Genomic DNA, 27,848 nt, shown 5'->3' with positions numbered 1-27,848 from the left:
CTGGTCCTATCCAGTGTCCCAAATTTTACATCCGTTCTTTATCAGAGGGTTTATCAGAGGGGGCCAAGTCAGGGATTTAGTTAAAACAACAGATACTGGATTCTGCCTTCATTCTGGGGAGTATTTACTCACATTAAGGCACAGGGGATTCCACGCTAGGAAAGCAGAACAGAAGCATGAGTATTTCTGCCACGTTCTGGCTACGACCACTTGGCCTTACAGTTTTAGGGTGATTAAGCAACATCCCAGGAAGGACACACAAGGTCACCCAGGGGACTTGGGAACATCGAGAGAGAGCAGGGCCAGTGAGTGGGACGGGGAGAGAACCTCTGAGCCCCGTGTGTATCTTGGAAGTCACTCTCAAGTTTCTATTTGGGCAGACAGAGCCAGATGTGAGCACGGACTCACAGGCAGCCAAGGAGCAAGACGAGGGTCATTGAAACACGGGCAGAGAGGTCTGCTTGCAACTGCCCTTGGCCTCAGACAGATGCAGTGCAGTTCTAAAGCTCTTCTGCTCCTTTTCAGATTTCCTTAAAAGAACAGGAAGGGAAGGAAGGATTAAAACCCAGGGGAAGCAAAAGGAGCCATAGCTCAGCTGAAGTTTCCTTCCAGAGACTCCCTCTGCCCCCATAAATGTGTGTTTTGGAGGAAAGCTTATGCATTGGGCAAGGAGGTCATCATGGTCTGAGATTTCAAACTCTTGGTCAGGGTCCTGGCAAGAAGCAGATGGTACACTCAAAACGGGTAATGTAAGAAGTGTTTAGTAAAGGCACTGTTTGTAAAGGTCGGTTCAGAGTTTAAGGAAATAGCAAGGTTTCATGCAATGTACTAGAGTTAGTAACAGCAGGAACAGTTCCTGCCTTTGTCAGCCAAATGGATGAAAATGGATGAAACCTCCTTTTTTTTTTTTTTTTTTTTTTTTTTTTTTTTTGAGACAGTGTCTCACTCTCTCGGCCAGGCTGGAGTACAGTGGCACAATCTTGGCTCACTGCAACCTCCGTCTCCCAGGCTCAAGGAATTCTCCTGCCTCAACCTCCTAAGTAGCTGGGATTACAGGTGTGTGCCACCATGCCTGGCTAATTTTTGTATTTTTAGTAGAGATGGGGTTTCAGCATGTTGGCCAGGCTGGTCTCGAACTCCTGACCTCAGGTAATCCACCCGCCTCGGCCTCCCAAAGTGCTGGGATTACAGATATGAGCCACCGCGCCCGGCCTGGATGAAACCTTCTGCAGAGGAAAGTGGTGAACTGACACTCTGCAGGGAAGAAGCGTGAAAAGTAAATTGCTAAATCCAACCAGAAGAAGAAAGGGCAAGAGAGCCAACTACTGTCAGCTTCCGGGCCAGGTGGAAGAATCCGGGGAGCACAAAGGTAGCTGGTGCACAGACCACACCTGACAGAGCCCAGGGGTGGTTTTTCAAGGGCAAATGACGGGCCTAGTGGGGACAATGCCCACAGTTCCCCAACTTCAACCAGAAGGCCTTGGCTGTAATGTCTAACATACTGCCACGTCACATTAGTTGTTATTTGAAGGAGGAATTTTTCCCCAAAATACCTGACTGGAAAACCTTGACCCTGGATGTCACCCTCATTTCTCCCAGGTCTAAGGTGCATGATTCCATAGAAAAAACCGATGTAATCCACAAAGGATACATCTTGAAATTGGATAGGTTGGAAAAGAACACAGGTGCCTTTATCCAAGCCATCACTGCAACCTCTTTTGTTCTGTACATATATGAAAAGCCAACATTCTCAAGTAGAGGTTCATTTAGTTTTTTTTTTTTTTTTTTTTTTTTTTTTCAAAAGAGGCTTCTTGGTAGTTTGATTAGACAGTGGTATGTAGGGGATATAAGGATTACAGAAACTTAATTTTTTAACATACAGTATTTTTTAAATATCATTTGAATTGACATAGAAAAGTGCATTTTTTCCAGTTTTTTAGGGAAAAAGAGATACTTTACCAGGAGGATAAAAAGGAAGAAGAGGGGAAGGGGAAATAAGAATTCCAGAAAGATGAAAAATTGTTGACATAAGAAGGAGGCACATTTTTGCCAAAATTCTCTAGAAGAAAGAATTATTATGGCTTCCCAGTAACTGACTCCGCTTGCCGGCAGGGGGAGGATCTGGCCGGGTTCCATCTTCTCTTGAGATGACACACTGTCCTGCGCTGAAAACTTGAGCCACAGCCCGTGTGCCTGGGCAGTATTAATAAATGCAGATATTCAGCAAGGAAAGAAAAGAAAACTCCTAAAAGTAACAGCAGGTGACTTAAACCAGGGGAGATGTAATAGAACCTATAGAATTGGGGGTGGGGAGGCAAGCTTCAGGAAGGTTAGCACTGGGGCCTCTACATTTTCTAATATAGATTAATGGCTTGCTCAGGCAAGCAGCTACACGCTTGCTAAATGTGCTGACCGCCTGAAATTAGGAAAGGTGGTGACTAAGGAAGGGAGAAAAAAATAAATAAAATGAGCTGAATCTGAATGTGCCTCACTCATCCTGGTCTGACATATGACAAACAAAATTAACGGCGACAAAGAGAAAGCAACAAGTAGCAGGTAGTAGAAAACAAACATCAAACGAATGTGATTGATCTCAAAGAGGCCCTTTGTTGTTGTTAAGACCTTGGAGTCACAGTGTATACTTGAGGAACACACACACAGGCGTTCACACACACACACACACACACACACACACACACACACATTCCTGCCCACATATACATACATCAAAGCCAGACTGCCACAGAATTAGATGGGCATCGTTATATCTCTCTCTAACCAGGATAAAATGTGTGTCTCCAGAAATTAGAATAGATTATCTTGGACTCTGGCAAAACTCAGCTCAAGTATACTCCATTCTGCTCATCACCTTACAAAACTTACTAATCTAACACATGAAGAAAAGCAGGATTCTTGGACTTAAATGTCTGAGTCTTTTTTTTTTTTAAGGCTGTATATTTATAGCTTAGGAGGTTGAAAAAAGGAAATTAAGGGGAAAATATCAAACGAAAAATACTTAGGACCTAAAATATCTCGGTGAGGTAGATAACGCTATGATAGCAAAACAACAAAAATCAGAAGCAATATTAAAGGTACATTTGAGATGCTGAATATTTTTTTTTCCTAAAAAACAATCAACTGCTTATAGAACAACGTGTATACAAGTTGGAAAAAAAAAAAAACACACACACCTCACAAGCATCTCAGTATTTTCCTACAACTAGACGGAAATAAGAAATTACATGGGTTTGGTAGATTCCCTAATTGTGTTTCCACAAAGATTCATAACAAAATTCTTATAGTTGATTTTATTTTTCCATTTTAAGACAAATTCACCAGTGAGTCAAAATCTCTTTTAAAAATAGATGTGTTTAAGAAGATGTGGAATGATAGTATTTTCCCCTGTCTTTTCTATTAAAAAAATGTTAAAACTTATAACACATACATGGGGCCTTTAGTTTATGGGGCTTGTTAATTAGTGCTGATTCTGCGTTACTCAGGGCCTTTGGATAGAGTTTTTGTGGGGGGGGGGTGGATGGAGTCTCACTCTGTCACCCAGGCTACAGTGCAGTGGCATGATCTTGGCTCACTGAAACCTCCGCCTCCTGGGTTCACGTGATTCTCGTGCCTCAGCCTCCCAAGCAGCTGGGATTACAGGTGCCTGCCAGTACTCTTGGCTAAGTTGTTTATTTTTAGTAGAGAAGGAGTTTCGCCATGTTGGCTAGGCTGGTCTCGAACTCCTGACCTCAGGTGATCCGTCCACTTCGGCCTCTCAAAGTGTCAGGATGACAGGCATGAGCCACTGTGCCCAGCCATATTTGTTTTCTTGACAAATTATTTTCAAGAAGTTGTTTGAGATCACACCAGAACATAAGACCTGCCGTGCTAAATCGGTGTCACCTTTTAAACCCAGTGTCTCTAAACCCAGTGGCACCAAGTGATGATCTGTGGCTGGCTGCTGATGTCCTCTATAATGGGGCATTATCCTAAATATGCCACAGACTTTTCGATACCATCTTGTCTTTTAAAAAAATTGGCAGATACATTGCCAAGTTAGGACACCTAGGTCCTATACACTGCCATGCATTGGTATTTGGTCTCTGTGCTGGCAGGGGACTTTGGGGATCAAGAGAATGAAACCTGATCCTTTTTGCAAAGATCTTATTGTGTGATAGCGTAAACAATGATGAGGGTAAGAACCACAGCTTTGAGGGTGTTATCATAGCTATATTTTAATCAAGTAATTATCACATGTCAGAAACAATTCTTTAAAAATTCCATTTATTCCTCAAAAGAACCCTTACAGGTAAATTTTATTATCCTCATGAGTCAGCAAGAAGAGAGAGGCTTACCAAGCTTAAGTAACTTCAACAAGCGTTAGGGACTGAATGTTTGTGTTCCTCTACCCCTCATTTATATGTCAAAGCCTTGACCATCAGTGTGATGGTATCTGGATATGGGACCTTAGGGAGGTAGTTAGGTTTAGATGAAGTCTTGAGGATGAGGCCCCTCATGAGGGGATTAGTAGCCTTATAAGAAGAGGACAAGGGGGCTGGGCATGATGGCTCCTGCCTGTAATTCCAGCACTTTGGGAGACTGACGCAGGTGGATCACGTGAGGTCAGGAGCTCGAGACCAGCCTGGCCAACATAGCGAAACCCTGTCTCTACTAGAAATACAAAAAGGGGGAAAGAGAGAGAGAGAAAAAGAAAAAAGAAAAGAAAAGAAAGAGACAGGGAGGGAGGGAGAAAGGACAGGAGAGGATAAGGGAAAGGGAAAGGAAAGGAAGAAAGGGAGGAAGAGGGAGAGGAAGAGAGAGATGAAGAAAGTTAACAGATACAGTGAATGTACACAATGACAGCTTCTAAATGGAATTCTAGTGACATAAATGTACTAGTAGATATAATTCCCAAAAGTGATTTATCCAACCCAGAGAGCCTATGAATCACAGAGAGGATCAAGGATCATCAATTAATCAGCAATTGCAGAATAATATACCTACGTATTCGAGTGACCCTGTGTATACAACATAAGGTAGATCACAACTAAGAATGTCACAAAACACTGATATTTTTCCAGATGCTGAATTACCAAAGTCCCTTCAGACTTTTTTCATCATTTGTTCACTGCATTCTTCTAAACTTCAGACGAGAAGAGGAGTCATCTTACTGGCACACTGCTTTCCTGTCTCTTCCCTTTATAAACCTCTGAAAGGCAGTGCAAGTTACCGAAGACCAGAGAAGGCCTTTGATGCATCCTCGCTTTACCAAATATGCTTCCGGCCACGGAAGCCCCAGCTCTGCCTGCAGTATTTTCTAAGTGTCTGAATGCATAGTCCACACAGCATTCCTGTCTCTTCTGGCATTATGACAAAATGACTGAGCACTTGCCTTTTTGGATCTTGTGCTGTCATTTGTCTTTTTTATGGAGTTTTTTTTCCCCCTGCATAAGATGATTTGTCTCCAAAAAGAAAGTCTTAATAGAGTTATTCCTACAGAAGGGAGCAAATCTAGTTTATACTCCCACCTTCTTCCACACTTGATATTATGGCCCGCTTCAATCAGGATTAGGCAGGCTTAACAATTAGAACCAAACACCCTATTCAGCAGGCAAGAGTCACTCAGAAGAAATAGTGGGAGGTGAAATTCTTCTGCAGTGCAGAATTTGTCAAGGCAATCATGGTAGCAGGGAAATGTTTCAATCAGCTGTTGACTATTAGTTTATTTTGTTAACAGCAAATATGGATCCAAGAATCTCAAGTGATACATGGGTTCCCATAATACTTCCTAGGGATGTTTTCTGAGTTGACGTGTCATATTTGATAGCTTATATTAACTGCCAATATGCTGTCATTCTCAAATGTTAAAAACAAGCGTGGCTGCATGTGTCCACATAAATATATGGGCTGCTCATATGAGGCAGGGTAGGTGATTGGGCAGAACATGATATTTCATAGGTAAGCTGCCATTTAACAGATGCAGGTGGAAATTGGAAATCAGTTGAGAATAAGACTATGTTCTGATAGAAATGTTTTGAAATTTTCAGTGTTGTTTTGAAAATGTATAGGCAATAGGCACCCGTCACTCTGAAGAAGAATATTAAAGGATCACTTAATGAAACTGTATGAGGGCTCCCCTTCCCCATACTCTTAACTCACTGGTTTAGGTCTGGAAATTTCCATCAAGGGCTGAAAGATTACCAGGAAGCACAAAAATTGAAACTTCAACATTTTTCCTTTGATGAATCCATGCTCTTGGTGTTTCTATTGGTGCTGTGAGATTTGCTAGATGAACAGCACACCAAGGGTCCCCCACGGGAGACTTCGCTTTGAGAAGGTGAGTGTGGAATGCTGACCCAGGGGAGGAGGCAAAGCTCAAATGCACATGCAACTGATCTACCACAGAGGGTCGTCATCCCTTGGGAACAGTGACCCAAGAGTTTCTAGGAGCTCACACACTGAACACACTGCTATCCTCTCCTTCCTTCTTCCTGTCCCAGCTAAGCTCTGAGAAATCTGCATGACAACTGCAGGGGCAAACGAAGCCCACATGGCCTCATTCACACCCCAGTCCTCTTTCTAGAAGGCATCTGGAAACAGGGGTGGCCCCTACATGCTAGGTTAAATTTCTGGAGTTCCTAAAAAACTGATGGAAGGAGGGAAAGAAAAGATGACACCAAAAACAAAGGCTAACTTCCACCTATCTGGGGCAAGTGGAAGTTGGAAAGGAATACTGCCAGAGGCTGGCAGAGTCCTTAGGGTACAGGGATGGGCTTCAATTATAATATTAACCTGAAAATTAAGAAGTGATTTCATCTCATTCATACATACTAGGGAAGGGAAGCAGAACATACCAAATATAATGAAAAGTTTTCATTTGAAAAATGGTTTTTCCTTCCTCGAATACCACGGTGGATTTTTTGTTTTGTTTTGGTTAGATCTCTATTGGCTTTGCTTTGGTTTCTGTTTCCCCCCTAAAAAAAAATCTAACTTCTGAAAACATTCTGCTCAGACATCCATTTCAAGTCATAGGACACATGCTCTAAAGGAAACCATCCAGGAGAAACATTTGCACTGTTCTCACGTGACTTGAGATTGCATCTGAGAAGGGTGCAGGGGGAGAACAGACAGAAACAGCCCTCTCTGTGTGCAGAACGCCGTGTGTCCTCAGTGCTTCTCAGGGCCCATAGCTCATTAGCTGCAGTTGGTATGACGCCTGCAACCTATGAGGCCATAAAATTCCCAATCATAATTCATCAGGTCCTGAGAATTCTCCTAAGTACATTTAGATCCAGTGCGTGACATTTCGCCCCTAATAGCGGCATTGGCTAATGGCCTAACGGAATTTAGATGGCTCCACCAAGCCACACAACTATATTATGTGTGTTCAAATGCGGGGCAGCCGTGGAGGTTGATAGGTGGACATAAAATAGCAGTTTAGGCTAGTGGTCACGATCACACACCCAGGACACCAGGCAAATTAGAACCTTCGCATCTCAATTTACTCATCTTTGACATAGGATATTCATATGGAACCACTCAATCTAGTGTGAGGATCACATGAAATAAATGTTTGGCTGGTGCAGGAAATTAAAGATGATGGCATGTTTTTCTGTTGGAGTTTATGTTTAAACCAATGAAGCATCAAGGAAGAGGCCTCTACTTCCCAGAATGTTGGCTACTGACTTTTCTAGTTATGAACACCCTTCTGTGACATTGGAAATTCACAAAGATCCACGTTTGTAGTAATCATCAATTAGTAAGTAGGTAATAATCATGTTACTATGGATTCAGTAACACTGTAAAATGGATTTCTACTTTACACATCCCAATAGCATTTACCCATATTTGAAAATTATTTACACCTATAAGACCTGTTATTTATCCTACCTAGAATACAATACTTGCAGCATATACAGGTTTGAAGAGGCCATACAGTAGTTGCTTCTGGGTTGCAAAGGGATCCATAGTCCAGAGGGATGAATGACTACTCTTGAGGACTAGAGGTTCAGGGTCCCTATGGTATCAGAGGAGGAGGATATTTAGAGGGGTTGAAAGACGCCTTGACCTTCAGGCGGAATACCATGGGTGCTAAAAATTGAGGAGTGGGGTTTACTACAGGGAGTCCTGGCTGCTTGGGCCTAGGCCCTAGAAGATTCTCCAAATGGGGAAGGGGATGCCTTTCAGCACAAAGATCTGTGGGGAAAGAGGGGACATTTGAGCTGGTTGACTTTAATTCTGGAGCGAACATGGAAAAAGCCAAAGGAGAACCAGTCTCCAAAGCAGTTAAACTGTCCGATGAAATGAAAATGTTCTGTCACTCTGCTGTCCAGTGTGTTAGGGACACATAGCTACTGAGCACTTGAAATGGGGCTACTTAATAAAACTGAAGAAGTGATTTTTACAAATGTCATATAACTTTAATTCATTTAAGTTTAAATAGCCACATGTGGCTAGTGGCTACCATGTCAGACAAAGAAGCAGCACTACAGTTTGGTCAGGCCACTTTGAAGAAACCCCAATTATATAACAGTACATTGTTTCCTCTTTCTGAGAATCAGCTAATGCCCATTAAACGCTGGCACCCTTCAATCTAAGGGAATATTTCTTTCCATAAGCCATTAAATGCTCCTAGATGAAACTGACTCGCTTCATCCCATGGCACTCCAAGTTTGCCACATTTGAATCAGGTTTTAGCCACTGTCATTAATTAGAATCCATGTAGAAGCAAAAACATTTAAAATAAACCCGGGCCCTCGATGTTAAAGCTGTCATTTTGTTACATGGCCTCATGATTCAACGATTAATGGACCTTAAAACAATCATAAAACATCAAGGCCTGTGTTCAAGCTTAGAAGAACAAGAATAGTTTTACTTCTGCTCCGGTCCTCTTGTTTTAAATTCACTGGGTGTCACCGGGCTCTGTAAACATTTTTAAGTATTTTGACATTGTGGTATGAGATGTTGTTAATCTGTTTCCTCCCTGACCTTCATTGGCCAGTGGCATGTTGCAACTCAGTGGAAAACTCATGAAAAACAGCAAGGAGGTACTCAGTGACATAGATTAGGACACAATAAACCTAAATAATGGCCATAATGTGCAGATTCCAATTCAATAAACTGACTCACCAAAGACTTATTGAGCATCCAGTCTGCACCAGGCAGTTGGTGGACACTTGTACAAATTACAGATTTTATTTGCATAATCCTCAGCACAAATGTGGGGTCAGCATTAGTGTCCCCCATTTCATAGATGAGCATGCTAAGACCCAGTCATGTGGCTAGTAAGGGGCAGAGGTAGGATTCCAAACCAGGTTTCTTGACCGCCTCCCAAATACCACTTCTTTTCCCAATATCCCGCTGTAGGACATGAACTGTTCGCTTATGTGGCAGACTGAATCTCTCAAAAGTGGCCATAGCAGTATGTCCAGTCCCACATTCTCTTCCAGAAGAGGTGGGGTCTATTTTCTCTCACTATAAATCTGATTGGGGTGGGTCTGACAGTCTAAAAAATAGAATGCAGGAAAACCAGGGCTATCTAACTTCTATGGAAGGCCATAAAAGGCAATGTAGCATCTGTTTCCTTCTTTCTTTTGGGATGCTCACCCTTGAAACCCAGCCACCATATTGTGAGGAAGCCCAGGACACATGGAGACAATGTGTAGGTGTTCCAGCCAATAGCCCCTCCAGCAAGAGTCCCACCCACCAGTCAGCATCAATCCTCAGACTCATGAGTGAACAACCTTCAGGTGATCTCAGACCCTGGCTTTCAAGCAGCTTCAGCTGATGCTAATTGGAGCAGAGACAAGCTGTTCCTGAGAGCCCTGCTGAAACTACAGAGTCCTGAACAAAATAAATGTTGTTGTTTTAAGCCACTAAATTTGGGGGTGGTTTGTTATGCAACAAGAGTTACTGGAATATCGTCAAACTTTAATGAAACTCTACAGAATAGGGAAATGCTTCAATTCCCTCATCAGCGATATCCAAATGGCCAGAAGATGGGTTCTCATGAAAGAAATCCTGAGAGGAAAAAGATCAAGGTCTTGGTTGTAGAAAAACACCAAGAATTTGGAAGGCTTATTATATCAGGGAATTAAGCGAAACATTTGAAGGAAAAGAAAACAGAGAGCCTAATGAATATACCACAAAGTTTAGATTTATGGGATTATACATTTATTGCTTTGACTGCTAAGGTCTGTCTAGAGCCTCAACCAGCTTTGGACTAATTCATTACTTTGGCTTTCAAAGATTTCTTAAGAGGATCCTCCACTTCTGTCTCTTGAGGTTAGAGGGTGGCACTGGGTGTTATTCCCTAATGTTCAAAAGATGAGAAAAATGTTCCTGGCATGCTAGAAAGAGGACCCAAACAGGCAGGAAAAAAGTCTTAATCTTTCCATATTCACAGATCTTGGCACTGTCAATGACAGTTTGGAGAGGAATTGAAAAAAAAAAAGAAAACAAAAAACTGGATATCTATGGAGATACAGCCATACAAAGAGTTAAAGGAAGTTGGCAAAGAGTGACAGTGACTTATTTTTGACACTCCCATGTTTCACCCAAATGAGAAGCTGTTTAGGTCTTAACAGTGAATAACCTAAAAATCCAAACTGGACCCCACTCTTTTGCCTCTACCTTCAAGATGCCTCAAATCTCTAATCCCAGCACTTTGGGAGGCTGAGGCGGGCGGATCACGACGTCAGGAGATTGACACCATCCTGGCTAACATCATGAAACCCTACTAAAAATGCAAAAAAAAAAAAAAAAAAAAAAAAATTAGCCAGGCGTGGTGGTGGGCGCCTGTAGTCCCAGCTACTCAGGAGGTTGAGGCAGGAGAACGGTGTGAATCCAGGAGGCAGAGCTTGCAGTGAGCCGAGATCCTGAGATCACACCACCGCACTTGAGCCTGGGCAAAAGCGTGAGACTCCGTCTCAAAAAAACAACAAAAAAAATCTATGCTGTTTTGGGTTTGATTCTCCAGAGTTGGTGGTGAACTCATCAGGTCTCTCTCAAATACACTTTTCCTCTCTTGGTTAAACATTCTTTGCCTACTTTAAACATTTCACAATCTAATTCTTAAATTTTGATATTTTGGTAGTGATAGTCTTAATTTCATGTACAAGACCACATGCACAAAAGTACTTTTACTTTTAAGATGAGTTGCAAATATCAGGAGAAAGGGGCATTTTGCTCATGCAAAGCTTCCCAAATACAAATGAAAACTTCCCAAATATCAATGGAAACCATCCGTAGATATTGGTAGCAATATTTAAATCTTTCAGTAGCTTTTAGTTTGGAAGAAATTTAGATTAATTGGGTTGCTTTTAAAACCTGTAATACTGCCATGGTTACATCCTCAGGATCACGGAATGCCTAAGGTATAAACAGGATTTTTTTTTTCCTTTTTATTGATGGCTGTGAATTTTCTCTGCACACCTGTACTATCAAGGTAACTTTTGCTATAAACAGCATTTTAAAATTATCACATAAAAAACTATCAAGCACTAAATTAGAAAAAAACAGAAATTTGAAAGTGATAGTTAAATTTATGAAGCAATTCTGCTACACTCAAAGGCTCATTGCTTGACATGTAAAAAATTTTGAGCTGCGTGTAAGACCTGGGTATGAATTTCCCTCCGCTGGGAGAAGCCACAATCCACACCAGACTCCAAATGAGAGCCATACGCAGAACATATGCGCTTCCGACGTGCGCTTGTTTGCATGACTAATGGAGTTAATATTAAAAGTCTTTTCTCATCATTTCAATTCTTTCTTTCTTTTTTTTTTTTTTTTTTTTTAATTTGGCTGAGTGCCTTTTTTGCTACCTCCAAGAGCTGTTAATTTTGTTCGCTGCCGAGCAAAAGTCAAAGTCAGAGTCTAAACAGCTTGTAATGAGTTTTCAATGGCCCATCTCAATGAAATTGAGGGCAAAGACCAGCCGGCTCAGGCAGTGTCAGCCCTCAGAATTTATTAGTGAGGGCGCATTGTGTTCAGGGGAAGGCACAGAGGAGGGACTGCAGTTCCTGGGCTCTTCAAGAGGAGCCCCAGCCCTCATTAAAAAGTGGTGACAGCAACAGGACACGTGCTATCTGACCCATCTGCCACAACCTCCACTCTGGCAGGGTCGAACCTGGTTGGGAATGAAGGAGAGGGAAGTCAGCTGAAGGAAAGAAGGGCTTCCATCTCACAGTGATGTGGCTGTTTCTATCTATCTCATCGTTAATCAGCTAAGAAGGAGGAGCACCTTCCTTCCTCCAAGACCATGAAGTACCACCTGCCCACCTCCCCCATCCACATACACACCTGTTTGTCTGGTGATGGTGATTTGGGAGAAATGAAGCAGTATTTTTGAGTTCTGACTGCTTCTGACTACTTTATTTGTTCAATTCTTTTAAAATTCCTCCATCATGCCACTTCCAACAGATCCCATGGTTTTACTTCCAAGAACGCTCTTCAGGCTGGGCAAGAGGGGTCACGCCTACAATCCCTGCACTTTGGGAGGCCGGGGTGGGAAGACTGCTTGAGCCTAGGAGTTTGAGACCAACACGGGCAACATACGGAGACCTCATCTCTACAAAAACAAAAATTAAACTTAAAAACATGTCCAGGTATGGTGGCATATGCCTGTGGTTCTAAGCTACTTGGGAGGCTGAGGCAGGCGGATTGCTTGAGCCCACAAGGTCAATGCTGCAGGAAGCCGTGATTGCACCATTGCAGTCCAGCCCGGGCAACACAGCGAGACCCTGTCTCAAAAAAGAAAAAAGAGTACCTTTGAAACCCACGTAATACTTTTCTGCACGAATTTAAAATCTCCATATAAAACAGAATTCTGCATGAGCTGGAGAAATAAATCCTATACTTAAACATGAAGATCAATTTGACAATAGACTTTCTGGCCAAAGAAATACTCTGCAAAGCCACTACAATAACGCACATGAGCAAGTGGTGGTTTGAATCGGGGGGCGGGGGGGGGGGGGAAGTCTTATTTCTTCATAGCCACACTTTTTTATTTAAGGAAGAATCTATGGGGTTTGTGTTAAGAACTGATTTGTCCTGTGAGTGGAATGAATCAGAATTGTTGGATCCTGCAAGACTAATTTTTATATAATTGGTATTAAATTATGATTGATTCCAAGACATTTTTTAAAAATAGAGTGCCTACTAGATACTCTTGCACCTACTGGCTACAGTGCAAGGGGCCATGAATTCCATGGCAGGCCTGGTGATAAAAGTCAGTTCATCTTTCTTGCCACTCATTCATTCCTTTTTTTCTTTTCTTTCTTTCTTTTTTTTTTTTTTTTTTCTGACATTGAGTCTTGCTCTGTGACCCAGGCTGGAGTGCAATGGCGTCATCTTGTCTCACTGCAACCTCTCCCTCCTGGGTTCAAGCAATTCTCCTGCTTCAGCCTCCCAAGTAGCTGGGATTATAGGCACCCACCACCACACCTGGCTAATTTTTTTATTTTTAGTAGAGACGGGGTTTCACCATGTTGCCCAGGCTGATCTTGAACTTCTGACCTCAAGTAATCTACCTGCCTCGGCCTCCCAAAGTCCTGGGATTACAGGCACGAGGCACGGTGGCCAGCCATTCAACCACTAATGCATTGCTTTAGTCACTCACTATATTCACAGATATTTATTAATTAGTTGTTAAGGACAAAACTATTGACTAAGTTTTGGGGAAAATGGTTGGTCTTTGTCCTCAACTATTAATAACTTAGGTTCTGGTAAAATTTCATAAAATTCCAGATTAATACAGTAGATTTCCAAAGCCTTCCATAAACCACTGTTTATTTAAATACACTCCTTATTTATTTAAATACACTTGTTTCCTCAGCCTTGCATGCATTCAGTAAACACCAGCAAATAGCAACAACAACAACAAAAACAAAAAAACCCCAAACAAACAAAATAGAAAAAAACTTTGCTCTTTGTGTTGAATATATCTGGATATTTCAAAAGCATGTCTGATCTAAGAGTGAGATTCATGCACAGGCACATTCCTTGTCACTTTCACAAAGACAAGAATGCTAATAACAACAACCAGCAGCACCAGCAAAAGCCACCATGGCACACCAGCCGGCAAAAGCCACCACGGCGCACCAGCCGGCAAAAGCCACCACGGCGCACCAGCCGGCAAAAGCCACCACGGCGCACCAGCCGGCAAAAGCCACCACGGTGCACCAGCTTCTGGGATAGGCCCTTTCCACGTATCATCTCAGTTAATTTTCTGCAAGGCAGGTTCTGTTCTTATCCCTTTTTGCTGAAAAAACGTGGAAAGAGGTTAAGCGATTTACATCAAATAACAAAACCAGTTCATTTTAGATCAGGGGAATCGGACTCGACAATCTATAAAATATCAACACCCAGTTTAAATTGTACATCTTACACAGCTTTAATCTCCTAAAAAAACTGAAATGTCCCTTTGTCTGAAAGTGAAATGTTGTTAATCCATATACGCTAAGGAGAGGGACAATGGCAGGATGGGGGTGCACCTGCTCGGAAGAGGTATCCACAACTCACCACTCACTTTAAAACTCTGTGGATAACTTCATTCAGAAACAAAGGAGAGAAATTGTTAGTGAGGGGTGAGAGCTCAAAAATTTCCCCAGTAAGGACTTTGGCTGCATTCAAATGCCAAGAGGATAGATATCCTCATTGGCAGCTAAAATGGCAAACGTTTGTTTATTTTTGAGATAGGGTCTAGCCTTGTCACAGGCTGGAGTGCAGTGATATGATACCAGCTTACTGCAACCTCTACCTCCCGGGTTCAAGTGATTCCCCTGCCTCAGCCTCCTGAGTAGCTGGGATTACAGGCACTTGCCACCACACCCAGCTAATTTTTGCATTTTTAGTAGAGATGGGATTTCACCATGTTGGCCAGGGTGGTCTCAAACTCACGACCTCAGGTGATCTACATGCCTCGGCCTCCCAAAGTACTGGGATTACAGGCGTGAGCCAGCACGCCCAGTCCAAAAATGGCAAGTGGTTTTTTTTGTTTGTTTTGTTTTTTTAAATGAGGTAGAAACCACTTGAGATGAGTGTCACTTGAACCTGGGAGGCGGAGGCAGAGGCAGAGGCTGCAGTGAGCCAAGATTGCACCACTGCACTCCAGCCCGGGCAACAGAGTGAGACTCTGTCTAAGAAAAAAAAAAAAAAAAGAGGTAGAGAGAGAATGACAATAACACTGCCCAGAAAAGTGTAGCATGAAATAAATAAACTATTACATGGGGTAATCGTTTGCATTTATGCTCACTTTTTTTTTTTTTTCTATTTTACGAAACTTCCATTTGAGAGTTTGATGCTTAATGGTTATATTGGGGAATGCCTTGCAAAAACTTGCTAAACTATCAGACTGTCTGTTGACAGAGCACTATCTGTCAAGTGAGTGCTGGGGAGGAGATGCTATCTCCAGAGAAGTTTGCTGTGGCTGCTACATGCCTGACCCTAGCCAAGAATGCATTTGAGATTTTAGACAATTCCCTCATTCTGAAAAGAGGCCTGAAGTCAGGAACCCCCTAAAATGTTTGCAGTTGAATCTTTGCTGTTCTCAGCTTCCCCTTTGGCCGTCAGCTGCCACCGCAAGCCATTTAGCAAAGGAAGCGAATGGCAAATTCTATCACAGTGGGGACAGACTCTGCATAGTAATTCGTGTTGCAGGCTAATTCTGACTACACAGGCTTACCCCTGTTCCTAGACCTCCCAATTTGTAGGAGAAAGAAGAAGTGTGGATATCACTTTATTTGGGGCCATTTTCATAGCCAGTGACTACAGGCACCTACACAATCAAAGCCTGCGGATATCATATAATGTCAGCTGGTCACTCTGCTCCAAGCAGAATATTAGAGCAACATATTTGTCTTTGTGATAAAAGCACATGGTACACATTTACAGAAAACCAGGCCCGGGCATTCCTCTGAAATACTGTGGCTGAAAAGCCCGACTTTTTTTTTTTTTTTTTTTTTGCCACGGAACAGTGAACATTTATACAATCATTAAAATCGCATCTACCACCATATTTTTTCTCCTTCCCAGTTTTAATACATTTTTATAATTGCATTGAAGATATTCTAACCCTATTTTTAGTGCAAAGATAAAATTTATGAACCGTGACAAACGTATCATCTCCGAGCCAACCCGAAGGATAACAACATGCTTGGTGAGACCCAAGTGTTCCTTCCCTTCTGCCCATTTTAATGGGGAGGGAGAGAAGAAGAGTTCATCGGAACCTCAGACCTGGAATGCCAGACGCGGGGGAGGTTCCTGACCAGTGCCTGAGATTGAGGACGCATTTCAGGCAAAAGTCGTCATTCACACAGACATTTTTCTAAAGCTATCTAACTGGAACTTTGACTAACATGCATTTAAAATTTGTAACTGGGTATAATTGGGCAGCTTCTGTCAACACAGCCAAAGATATCTAAACAGATTTGTTCTCCCAATGGCACGCCCAATTCCCCCTTTCTCCTTTTGTGTACTTTCTTTAGAGAATGTTTTTGGATGACATTAGAGAGCAGGCAGCATAAAAGAGCAGAAAAGTCAGTACACAAAGTGGCACAGAACATGAGCTTCAAGATTCGGAGGGGGGCGTCCAAAGCCATGTGACCTTGGCCAAGTCCCTCTGCCTCTGACAGCCTCTCCCCTCCTCAACTCCATAAGGAGAGATTTGGAGTGGACTTTTGAGGTCTGAAATGACGTGTGATGATGACATTATTTAAAACAAAATAAAATACCTCCAACTTTGAGACTCTATCCCTGGTGAGAAAATCATTTTCCTAAGAAAATCTTAAATGCCGGTAAGTTCTTAAAAATCCAGCAAGCACAGATGTGCGAGCGTGTGTTTGTTAACTCAGACGGACACCATCAATTTTTTGAAAGTGATTTTTGTAAGCATCTACCCTGGGGTTTTCATTCCTTCTCGCAGAGTGTACCCTGCCCATGAACTCTCCGCTAAAGAGACAGCAAGAGAAAAGACTAACTCCGGATGAACTTTTCTGCACCGTGTCCCTGTTTCTTTAGAAAGGCAGACTTTTAAATATTTCCTAACTTCACATAATAGCCTTGCATAAGACACAAATGCCAGGAACCATAATGAAGTGGAGGTAATCTACACAATTTAAAAACACTTATTGTGACAAAATGGATTGACAAGGTATAGACGATACAAGCACATATAAATGAAATGCATCCCACCGGAAAAGCATTTTGCTCACATTGTCATTTACGGCTCCTGAATTAATAGACCAAGAAAGGCACCACCGGCCCCAACAAAATGCCATAAAACCACTGGCAGCGAGTGGTGTCTCAAACTTTAATTCCCCTGGGGAGAAAAGGACACTGCCTAATCTGTATTCAGTCCTGACATTGGCCGCATCTGATATGGAACATTAGCTTCTAAGTCTCTCAATAGACTAGTGTCCTTCAGTTTATATTACTTTATGTTAATAGTAGAAAAATTACACACAACATCATTTATCATTGTTATACTCTGCTATACATCCCATAGCTTATTTTAATATATTTATTTACCCCTGAGATGGCGAGAAATTTAAAATATATATGTTTCGAGAAAAACCTAAAGGGAAAGATCACTGTAAATCTCTTTAAAAAAAAAAACAAAAAACCCCAACAACTCCCTTGTGGGGAGGGGGGAATATACCGCATAGCTAAGCTCGTGAATGATAAGATGCTTTCTGCCTAAGGACTCAAGTACAGGCTGTACAATAATTTCTGGGGCATGAGTACATAACAAAACAGCGGCATATTAATGATAAGATAGCTTTTGTTCCCGTATCACACCTGTTTTTTTTTCATTTGTCGATGACATCCTTGGATTCTGTTATTAGCTTTTTTGACATCTGACCTCTAGCGAGGGAAAGGCAAATTTTTTTTTCTCTCTCTCTCTTGAAAAGCAGTCGATCTGAGCCTGACTTCTACTCTTTTTGACCCAGATTCTGGAAGCCCAGAGCATAACTTCAGTTTGGATTCAAAATAGCAAGACTCTCCCTTCCTGCTTACGTTGTGTCGAAGGTGCCTTGGATTTGGTATCATGACCTCTGTGCTCTGGTCCAAGCTCTGTCCTTTGCTCCCTATATAACATGAGCAAGCTCCATCTCTCTGAACCTCAGTTTCCCCAGAAACAAAGGGAGAAGACTGGTTTCCATGGGCTAAGATTTCTCATAGCTCCAGTGAGTTTTTAGTAGATTTTGTTTTTTGTTTTTGTTTTTAGAGACGGAGTCCCACCCTGTCACCCAGGGTAGAGGGCAGTGGTGTGATCATGACTCACTGCAGTCTTGACCTCCTGGGCTCACGCAATCCTCCCACCTCAGCCTCTTGAGTAGCTAGGACTACAGGCATGCGCCACCATGCACAGCTAATTTTTGTATTCTTTGTAGCGACAGAGTCTTGCTATGTTGCCCAGACTGGTCTCGAGCTCCTAGCCTCAAGAGATCCTCCTGCCTCGACCTCCCAAAGTGCTGGGATTACAGGCATGCACTAATGCACCTGGCCTCCAGGGGATTTTTGGCTGGAGATTTTTCTGGGAGATTGTTTGTTACTTATCACAGTTCCGTGAGACTGGACGAATCTTCCTATTTTTCAAATAAGCAAATGGAAGCTCAGGAATATTGACATGACTAAAGCCCCAGGTTGAAAAAGCAGCCAGACTGGAACTGGAACAGTGCCTCAATCCTGCCTGGCACTCTTGTCTTGACTCCAGGCTGCCTCGAGACCATCTCTACAAATGAGAGCAATGGGAATGGGTCTACTTTAGGCATGTCGGGAAGTGACTGCAAGCTCCTACCTGCTGGGGCTGCCTTTTTATATCTGATGTTTCAATTTTTTTTTTAACCACTTTGATCCTTAAAATTGCATACCTTGTGTCATGCATGATTATACAATACAGTCTTGTAATTTTGTGTTCTTATTTGGGTCAGAGGTAGCTGACTTGACATTAGCTTTTCCCTTTAGAAGGTACTCTTCATTCAGAAGGCACTCTCACGGATTATGTCGTTTCTTCCACACCCAATGAGGCAGGCAAGGCAGGTACAATTTTCCCAATTCTATCGATAAAGAAAGCTGGGGCCTGGCACAGTGGCTCATGCCTGCAACCCCAACACTTTGGGAGGCTGAGGTGGGTGGATCACTTGAGATCAGGTGTTCGAGACCAGACTGGCCAACAAGGTGAAACCCCATCTCTACCGAAAACACAAAAATTAGCCAGGCATGGCGGCCCATGCCTGTAATCCCAGCTACTTAGAAGGCTAAGGCAGGAGAATCCGTTGATCTCGGGAGGCAGAACTTGCAGTGAGCCAAGATCGTGCCACTGCACTCCAGCCTGGGCGACAGAGTAAGACTCTGTCTTGAAAAAAAAAAAAAAAAGAGGAAGAAGATAAAGAAACATGCGATCAAAGGTTCTTAGTGACTAGCCCCAGCTCACATAGCAATGAGTGGCTGGATGGCTGCTGGGAACTGAAGAATGGTTCTGGCTGCTAGCCCAGGCAAGGGCCCTTTCTAATACTTTGCAATGATGCTGATAAACAGATATATCTGTAACAAATATGGACAGTAACTCCTTCCAAAAGGCAAAATAAAACTCGTATCATTTGTACAAGACCATGCAATTTTAAAGCAGTATTGTAAAAAATCTACAATAGAAAGCAAGGCTGAGAAGGCAATGTGTTCACTGAAAACATTTCTCTTGCCTCCTGAAGGCATCACTAGACTACATTTCCCAGACTCCCTTGCAGTTGGTTGTAATCATGTGACTGAATTCTGGCCAATGGGAAGCAGGTGGAAGTGATCTCACTGCTCCTAGGCTTGACCCATAGTAACTCCTTGGAATCTTGTACTTTTTCTTCCCCTGTCAGATGACTGGACTTAAAGGATCCAGCAGAGAATTCGCAGGCTCCAGGGTATAGCTGAGCCCCAGAAGTCAAAGTCTGGGTCCCTGAATCACAGTATGGAAAGCCAGTTGCTGAATGTCCATACTGATTGTTACTACAGCAAGTAATCAACCACAGTTCTAGGAGTTGTTTAACAGCTAAGTTGATCCTGATTAAAGGAAGAAAGTTGTGGAAGGAAGGCAAGGAGCGTTTCTACATGTCATAGCTGGGTAGACATTCAGAGCCATTCTCTTAGCCAGCCTAAAATATTTATAATATACACTGTCCTTGAGCAAATGTTGCTACAAACTGCCCCAGTGGGTCTTAGGATATTTAAACATTCACAAAATGTTCTTTGCCTTATCTTAGACATCATCTGATTTTCTTCCTCAATTATCTCCCATTTTGTTCACTTACTTAAACCTTATACTTTTGTTTCCACTTGATAGTAATAAGAGCCAACATTTATTGTATGTATTGGGTACTCACTACATGCTAGCCACTCTACTAGATACTTTATATTCAATATCTCATTCCATCCTCAAGGATAATAGGTAGATGTCATTATTGTCCCCATTTACAGTTGAAAAAACTGAGGTTAAGAAATATGACACTTGCCCAGTAGATTGAATCTCCAGAGCCACACCCAATGCCGATTGTGTATCTGTTAATAAAAAAAATAAAAATTCAAAAGCCAGAATTATACATGAGTGTCCAACTGGTAAGTGAGGCGTGGTGCTCCCAGAAAGCACTGTCCCAGAAATCTGTGTGAGAAATTATACCCTGAATCCTTTTTTCAGAATTGGGAAGACTCAGCACTGGACTAAGGCCCCAGGTTTGATGTAGAGGATCTTGTGAGCACTCCATCTAGATGGAGGTTGAAGACAATTACTTGTTGTAGTCCATGGGGGACCTTCCCAACTCAAGGATCCCCTTTCCATCCTACTCATTCACAAAACAGCCAGGAAGACAGAAGAATATTGTGTTAAAGAGCCAGCTTTCAGGTGGTTGGACTGCCTGGACTTAAAATCTACCCTCTACTTAAAAACTTGGGTCAATTATGTAAAGTATTTATGCCATTTTTTCCTTACATGTAGAAAGAGAGTACCTGTGAAGTGTGAATAACATAATGCCCGCAAAGCACTTAGCACATTATGTGGCACCTTTTGAACACTCAATAAATGTAAGACATTCTTGCTGTCATTATCAATATCATCACCATCACCTCCTCCACTAACAGCACCACCCTCCAAAACAGGATATGCTTAAGCACCAACGTCCAAAATGAGTTGACTGGAAAAATTGCCAGCTCAAAGATCAGTGTGAGGCCTCCAACTCCCATTACTTACAGACTTCCCAAGATGCTTATGTGATGATAAGATTAATTTATCAACTACAGATATTTGCAGTATGCCAGGCACAGGGCTAACATACAAAAGGAAAGTCATTTCTTTGTCACTAACCCACTCAAGGGCAGACAGGTTCCAGCAGCCACAGTTGGCAGTTCTGTGCCCTGTGTCTGCACCTTCGGCATTAGACAGGGTCTGCCTATGCTCACAGTCTGAAGACATGGGTCTCCATCTTCTCCGGCTGGAGCATCACTCTGATAGCAGAGCTAATAATAACAGTAAGCGTAATGACAAAGATAGCAGCTGCAGGAATGACAGCAACAGCTATAACTTACCAAGGTCTTGCTAGGGGTCAGCCATTGTGCTGACCACATAAAGATGGTACTTTACTTAATTCTCACAGCAACACTAAGAGGTATTAGGGTTGTTACCTCTTAGATATTATTCACCCATTTTTTTGGATGAGCAAATTGGTATTCAGAGAGCTTGGGTATTTTGCCTAAGGAGACATAGATAGAAGGATTTCTCATAGTCTTTTGGGGCTTTTATGACAAAATAACATAAGCTGGGTAGCTTTTATTTATTTTGTTTTTTGTTTATTTATTTATTTTTTTTTGTAAATAAGGCAGCTTCCTGAGCCAGAACAGGCTCAGAGAGACTCCTGGGGAGCTTTGAAAGAAAAAAAAAATTATTTCTCATGGCTCTGGAGGCTGGGAAGTCCAAGATCAAGGAAGCAGCAAATTCAATGTCTGGCCAGACTCCCACCTCCTCATAGATTCCCTTCTTGTTGGTTCTCACATGGAGGAAGAAGCAAGGTAGCTCTCTGGGGCCACTTTTATAAGGGCACTCATCCAATTAAGCAGGCTTTGTTCTCATGTCCAAATCATCTCCTAAAAGTCCCCATCTCCTAACAAATGAATGCTGGGGTGATACAGATATTCGGACCACAGCGGGATTTGAATCTAGCCTGTTGTAACTCAAAGCCTGTGTTACTAAGAACTTTGCTATATGGCATGGGTCTTTCTGAGCCCTACCTGCCCTATGTCCTCTTCCATATCAAAAATTTCACTTTTTTTTTTCAAATATTTTATTTTTTGTAGAGATGAGGAAGTCTTGAACTCCTGCCGTCAAATGATTCTCCTGCCTCGGCCTCCCAACATGCTGGGATTACAGACATAAGCCACCTTGCCCAGCCAAAAATTTTCATTGTTTCTAACCTGGATTCCTCTTCAAACCCTTCTAGGCAATGTTTACCCCAGTGCAAGGATGAATTGCATTTGCAACGTTTCTGAATGAAATCGTAAGTTATTTCCGTAATGCCTGAAGAGTCTGAAAAAAAAATTTTTTTTTGCTGTGTGCTATGTGGGCACACTGAATAATATTTAAACAATAAAGGTTACCTTTTATGTACTACAGCTGTGTTTTATGCTAATAACCAGAATCATTTAATCATTATGAGCTAATGACCTGCAAAATTTCATTTAAAAAATGAAGTCATATCTGGGTCTCTGGAAAGCAAAATTGGATAAAAAATGAGGAAAGTCAATGTTCAATTTGTAATCTTGAGTGGAGAGCAGCCGTATAGTCTGTGCAGTTCCACACCAAGTTTGAGCATTTAAATAGAACCAGGGGCCTGGCATGGTGACTGATGCCTGGAATCCCAGCACTCTGGGAGACCGAGGCAGGCAGATCTCCTGAGCCCAGCAGTTCCAGACCAGCCAGTATAACATGGCAAAACCCCATCTCTAAAAAAATACAAAAATTAGCTGGGCATGGAGGTCCCAGTTACTTGGGAGGCTGAGGTGTGAGGATCGCTTGAGCCCAGGAGGCAGAGTTGCAGTGAGCTGAGATTGCATCACTTCACCCCAGCCTGGGCATCACAGTGAGACCCTGTCTCAAAAATACATATAGATATAGATATAGATATAGATATAGATATAGATATAGATACGGATATAGATAGATAGATAGATAAGATAGATTAGATAAGAAAGAAAAGGAAAAGGAAGGGAAGGAAATTCTGCATCTTAAGGGACTTAATGGTATCACTTGAGCACCAACCAAATAAAGAGATTTCCTGTTGCACTGCCATGGTTATTAAGGTTTGGGTCTTTCCTTCTGTCTGCACAGCACTCTGTCCTTCCAGTGTGGATTCTGTTACTGCTAAACCCCGGGGGTGAGCAGAGAGCAGAGCTGTGGACAATCAGAGCTCCCTGCTGGCAATCTTGGTGAGGATTCTGGCCTTCCTGGGCTTTCCCATCCCAAACCACTCTGTGCTTTGGCTAACCCTCATCTTAAGATTTCTACAGGTAAGATGCCCCTATAGACTTGTATGGTAAGCTCTATCCATTGCCTGCCCCAAAGATATCCTTCCTCCTTCCTTACTAAAATAATTGTGATTCTGTTTGGGCGAGAGAGCAATGAATCAAAATCAGTCTAAGCCAGGGTAACATGACAAATTTGTATTAAATGGCCTGAAGTTTTTATGAACCCCTTATCCATGCCCTCTGCCATGCAGCCTTGCAGCACCTTTTCAGTCTCTAAGTGGGACATAATTCCTCGCCCTGGAGTAGGACCACATGATTTGCTCTGGCCCAGAATGAAGAAGTGATAGGAAGCCATCTCTGAGCTTTTTATGTTTCTGCCTGTTTTTTCTGTTTCTACCTTTAACCATGAAAAGGATCCACGTGGGAAGCAGAGGAGAGAGATCCAAGGTGGGGCTGGGTTACTCCAGCCAAGTCCAGCCTAGATCAGCCCATTCCCAGCCCAATGCCAGACTCATGAGAAAGGTGAGCAGAGCAATACAGGGGAGCTTAGCAAAGGTCAGTTCAAACCCAGAGATGGCGAGAATCGAATGTTTATTGCTGCGGGCCACTGAGGTCTAATGGTGGTTAGTGATGCAGCAAGCCTGCGGCAATGGCTAAGGGATACAGGCAACAGTCCCGTTCCCTCGCATCAGGGACAGGTCTAAGCTGACTATAGGACGTAGCTCAAGGTGAAATATGGGAAAATTCAGCACTGGCTTCTGAAAGAAATTTCCCCCCTAAAGAAACCAAAAAATAGTAACAAAAACTTGTGAAGAGAAGGCCTCTTTTATGTTTTTTTGTTTCTTGTTTGTTTATTATTGATGTTGTTGTTGTTTTTGAGACAGAGCTTCACTCTCACCCAGGCTGGAGAGCAGTGGCATGATCTCAGCTCACTGCAACCTCTGCCTCCCCGGTTCAAGTGATTCTCCTACCTCAGCCTTCCAAGTAGCTGCGATTATAGGCGGGCGTCACCACATCCAGCTAATTTTTTGTATTTTTAGTAGAGACGGTGTTTCATCATGTTGGCCAGGGTCGTCTCAAACTCCTGACCTCAGGTGATCCACCCATTTCATCATCCCTAAGTGCTGGGATTACAGGTATGAGCCACCGTGCCCAGCCTTTCTGTTTGCCTCAGATTCACTAACTTGAGATGGCCTGTGAAGGTGTGATTCTTAGAGCAGTGGAACCCATCTGGGGAACACAAGGGAAGGGCCAAGACCACGGCAGGGCAAAATGCTGACATTAAGGAGTCACTCAGCCAGTCCTGGAACCATCTCCTCCAGACTATATGTTTCAGGAGATGAATGATATCTCCACTGCCCATGCCAGTCTCAGATCGGCTGCTCCTGCCTGCTCAATGCTTCCTAATACATACGCCTGAGACTGCCCTTCAGTCCAAATCCACAACACCCACCACATCAACAGACACACAGGAAACCCAAGTGCCTGGTGGATGGGAGGGAGGGTGTGTGTTTGCTTCCCATGAGTTCATGAGGCCACCCCGTCCCGGCACCTTACGCAGATGCAGCCCACATCCAGGTGGTAGTCAGGACAGCACTGAGTCAGAGAGGTACTCCTCCCACTGACCTCCAACCCCCTCCTTCCCTGCCCTTCCTTTAGGGGCCCTGTGTGAAGGCTTCTGATGAACAACAAAGATTTTCCTTTTTTTCACCTTTTTTTTTTTTTTTTTTTTGAGACAGGGTCTGGATCTGTCACCCCAGGCTGGAGTGCAGTGGTGTAATCTTGGCTCACTACAACCTCCATTTCCCTGGGATCAGGTGATCCTTCCACCTCAGCCTCCTGAGTAGCTGGGACCACAGGCACACACCAACACACCTGGCTAATTTTTGTATTTTTTGTAGAGATGAGGTCTCACCATGTTGCCCAGGCTGGTCTTGAACTCCTGGGCTTAAGTGATCCTCCCACTTCGGCCTCCCAAAGTGCTAGGGTTGCAGGCATGAGCCACTGTGCCCAGCCAACAATGAGATACTACTTATCTGTACAACATAGTCTTGTTTTGATTTTCTCAGAACCTTTGTACTTGGGTTTCACGTCCAAGGCATGGGTGAAGAAAGAAAGAAAATTAATCTGCCAGAGAGAAAACACGATCCTCTTTTCTGTTTCTGCTTATCTCCTTCATGTTCAATAGGGTTGTCCATGGTAGTGGACACTGGTCTCTTTTGGATGAATTCTTAAAGTTGTACATAGACCTTCTGACTTTTCTAGAGGAGATTTACATTCACTGTGTTAGACTAAAAATAATAATCCTGAGCTAGGCACAGTGGCTCACACCTGTAATCTCAGCACTTTGGGAGGTTGGGTCGAGCGAATCACTTGATGTCAGGAGTTTGAGAGCAGCCTGCCAACATGATGAAAACCCATCTCTACTAAAAATACAAAAATTAGTCAGGTGTGGTGGCATGCACCTGTAATCCCAGCTACTCGGGAGGCTGAGGCAGGACAATCACCTGACCCGAGGAAGCAGAGGTTGCAGTGAGCTAACACCACTGCACTCCAGCCTGGGCAACAGAATGAGACCCTGTCTCAAAAAAATAAAATAAATTTAAAAAATAATAATAATCCTGAAACAATAACGGTATTTGATTTTATGTATTAATGCTTCCTATGTGTGAGGTGTTATGCTAACAGCCTTACATGAATAATCTTTAATTCTCTTGAGTGTCCAATAAGGTAAGAACAACTATTTTTAGCATTTTGTAGTCAGGGAAACGGAAGGTTGGAGAGGTGGAGTAACTTGTCCAAAGTCACATGGCTAAGTGGCAGAATTGGAATTTAAGTTCATAACTGTCTGATTTGGGAGCCCAAGATTCTAACCATGCTGCCATATGGTCAGAGAAATTAACAAAAATATGTCCCCTAAAGCCAGAGGGAAAAAAACTGGAAACAGAGCCTTTCCTGCAAGTTTTATGTCATGGTGTTTGGGAGCTGGCCAACCCTGGCTCACAAGAGCTGATGACTTTTCAAAAAATATGCAAGCCAGTTATTAAACACTGCCATGATTAAAATTTAAATTATATTGATCTTAAAATTCAAATGGAAATACAAGGTACCCAGAATACCCAAAACAATCTTGAAAATAAAGAACAAAGTTGGAGAATTCACAATTCCAAATTTCAAAACTTACACAGAGTTACGGTAATCAAAACAGTGTGGCAATGGCATAAGGATAGGCATATAGATCAACGGGATATAATTCAGAGTCGAGAAAGAAATACTTACATTTATGAACAACTGATCTCTGATAAAGGTACAAAGACCATTTAATGGAGAAAGAATTATCTTTTCAAATCAATGCTTCTGGAACAAATGGATATTCACATTCAAAAGAACAAAGTTGAATGCCTACCTTAAACTATATAGAAAAATTAACATAAAATGGATCAACAGTCTTAACATAAGTGCTAAAACTATAAAAGTCTCAGAAGAAAATAGAGGGTTCATTTCAGGGAAATACTATTTTCGGAAACCACGTTCCCTTCTGCTCTCACACCACCATGACAATCAACACAGAAGACTTCTCTCACCAAATGTGAGAGGAGGGGTAATATCACAGGAGTAAATGTTTATGACCTTGGATTAGACAATGGATTCTTAGATACAACACCCAAAACATAAGCAACAACAAAAAGTAGATAAATTGGATTTCATCAAAATTTAAAACTTTTGTTCATCACAAGACACTATCAAAAGAATAAAAAGACTACCCACAGAATGAGAGAAAATGTTTGCAAATCATTTACATAAGGGTCTAGTATCCAAAATATATAAACAACTTTTACAACTCCACTTTACCCACATACCAAGCAGTGGACAGCAGCTGGGTGTCCTCCAATTCGATTGTGACACTGTCTACCTGTAGTTGGAGGTTGGAGGCTTAGTTCCCAAGACTGTTCCCCATACCCCCAGACACCAACAGCAAGTCAGAGACTCCAGAAGGACAGGAGATGGAGAGATTCTGTTTCCTGATGCCTAACACACCCAACATTGTAACAAAAGACTGCAACAAGGACTATGAGAGTTATGAGCCAGGAACCCTATATGTATCATAACACCACAGGAGTAAATGTTTATGACCTTGGATTTGGTAATGGATTCTTAGATACAACACCAAAAACACAAGCAACAACAACCAAAATAGATAAAGTGGACTTCATCAAAATTTAAAATGTTTGTTCATCAAAAGACACTATCAAAGGAGTAAAAAGACTACCCACAGATTGAGAGAAAACGTTTGCAAATCATTTATATGATAAGGGTCTAGTATCCAAAATATATAAACAACTTTTACAACTCAA

The 27,848-nt window shown here is 42.4% G+C and overlaps 1 protein-coding gene and 1 long non-coding RNA gene across 3 annotated transcripts in view; both read right to left on the bottom strand.

The window, feature by feature from the left end:
• Positions 1 to 27,848, bottom strand: part of WWOX (WW domain containing oxidoreductase) — a 1,123,672-nt gene that overhangs the window by 394,336 nt on the left and 701,488 nt on the right. The window lies entirely within an intron of this gene.
• LOC144338237 (uncharacterized) overlaps positions 12,462 to 27,848 on the bottom strand; it is a 156,759-nt gene continuing 141,372 nt past the window's right edge. The window contains exon 2 of the long non-coding RNA XR_013412205.1: positions 12,462 to 13,394. This is a non-coding gene — a long non-coding RNA (uncharacterized LOC144338237). The remainder of the gene's footprint in view (positions 13,395 to 27,848) is intronic.

Source organism: Macaca mulatta, chromosome 20, assembly GCF_049350105.2.
Source record: "Macaca mulatta isolate MMU2019108-1 chromosome 20, T2T-MMU8v2.0, whole genome shotgun sequence".
Taxonomy (NCBI): Eukaryota; Metazoa; Chordata; class Mammalia; order Primates; family Cercopithecidae; genus Macaca; species Macaca mulatta.
Note: the sequence above shows the minus strand (reverse complement) of the source record. Positions and strands in the feature narration are given on the sequence as shown.